This window comes from Triticum urartu, unplaced genomic scaffold, assembly GCF_056163025.1.
Source record: "Triticum urartu cultivar PI428250 unplaced genomic scaffold, HENAU_Tu73 scaffold28, whole genome shotgun sequence".
Classification (NCBI taxonomy): domain Eukaryota; kingdom Viridiplantae; phylum Streptophyta; class Magnoliopsida; order Poales; family Poaceae; genus Triticum; species Triticum urartu.
The window spans coordinates 65,001-67,250 of NW_028260454.1; positions in this window are offsets into that span (position 1 = coordinate 65,001).

A 2,250-nucleotide genomic window follows, 5' to 3' on the forward strand; every position below is an offset into this window, starting at 1 on the left:
TAGAACAGAATGTGATACGATGAGATAGAATGCAATAGAAATAGAAACAAGGATAGCGAACGGGTTACCTACTCCTAAGGGTCAAAGCAAGCCCTTTAATTCAATTCTTTATTCTTACATTAAAATTCTTACATTAAAGAATGAATAAAATCTCCCCAAGTAGGATTCGAACCTACGACCAGTCAGTTAACAGCCGACCGCTCTACCACTGAGCTACTGAGGAACAAGGGGGGATTCGACCTCCTAGAGTTCAACTCCCGCTCTCAACCCATGAACAATATGAGTCCGAAGCTTCTTTCGTAACTCCCATAATTTCTTCGTAGTGGCTCCGTTCCATGCCTCATTTCATAGGGAAGCCCAAAGTGGCTCTATTTCATTCTATTTCACTTCCTAGCACTTCCTATCATTTAATATCCATCCCTTTGGTCTTATTGACATAAGAGATGTCATTTATAGTCTATCTCTTTCTATATATGGAAAGTCAAGAAATTCTCATCGAAACATCGAGAAATTGTGCATATAGAAAACTCTAAAGAAAGAAAAAAAGGAGACCCATGCCATGATTTTCAAATCTTTTCTATTTAGTAGTCTAAGTTTCTCGATGAGGATAATTAATTCGGTCGTTGTGGTCGGACTCTATTATGGATTTCTGACTACATTCTCCATAGGTCCCTCTTAGATCTTCTTTCTCCAATCTTGGATTAGGGAAGAAGGAGATATTCGCGACTACTGGCGATTTCATTATGGGGCAGCTCATGATCTTCATATCGATCTATTATCCACCTCTGTATCTATTCTTTCTTAGCTAAACAGGTGGAAGATCTATCCAATTTGGTTATATTATATCATGGACTCGAAAAACGGATCTGAATTTGACTGAAATGCACGATCTTCACAGGTATCACTTTTCACGATACCTAAAAGGTGGAATAGCGATTTTCGAACCATTTCCTATAAGAGAATGGTTTCCATTACTTTGAGAAATGGATTCTTATATCAAACTATAGCTATTGCATTAAAGAAGAAAAGAAACTAATAGAAGTCGAAGACGCGGAATGATAGTGAATAGAGAGAAAGATTCTTCTGATTTTCTTGTTTCTATCTACTAGACGCCGTAGAGAATTGAGAATTTTCATGTCTTTCAATTCTCGTACTCGTAATTGGAAAGTTATGGAAGGAGACCCATCATTTTGCAATGAAAACAACATATAAAACTCTGGACAATTTCGAAATCAGGCCAAGCGTCTTAATACATATGCAAAAAAATTCATTATTGGCCCACCATTGATTAGAAGATTTAGCTTGTATGAATCGCTATTGGTTTGATACGAATAATGACAATCGTTTCAGTATGTTAAGGATACAGATGTATCCACAATTCATTTAGAGTTACTTAATAGTCTATTTCTTATACCATATCTCTATCCCGTGAAATTCTCGAGCCAAAAGATGGATGCATATGCTGTGTTTCATTTTGCTAAATGATATCAATTAAATGGTGTATCAATTCCATAAATTGCATATAGCAATAAATAAATCAGCAAAATTCTTTCTAATATTTTAGATAGAAGAAACATTTCTTCTATCTAAAATATTAGAAAGAATGTACCCTTCTATCCAAATCCAATTTGCATCGATAAAATAAATCCAAATTCCAGTAGTAGATGAATAATTGCAAATTTGTGTGTGTACGAGATTAGAATAACTTCAAAATAACTGACATAATTTTGTATTTTTCCTGATCAGAAAAATACATGAAAAAGAAAGGAGGTAGAAAAATTTTTGGATTTATGGTTAAAGAAGAAAAAGAAGAAAACAGGGGTTCTGTTGAATTTCAAGTATTCAGTTTCACCAATAAGATACGGAGACTTGCTTCACATTTGGAATTACACAAAAAAGATTTTTCATCGGAAAGAGGTCTACGAAGACTTTTGGGAAAACGTCGACGTTTGCTGGCTTATTTGGCAAAGAAAAATAGAGTACGTTATAAGAAATTAATCGGTCAGTTGAATATTCGGGAGCAGTAATTTAATCGTTCAAATTTTTTTCTTGTTTTATTATTTTTTTAGTAGTCTTATAGTAGTCTTAGATTTTTCATTTTGATGAGCCTCGCTTTGAGGAATTCATGGAATAATCCATTTTCATGGAATAATGAATTAAGGAAGAAAGGATATGAGTCTACCGCTTACAAGAAAAGATCTCATGATAGTCAATATGGGCCCTCAACACCCATCAATGCATGGTGTTCTT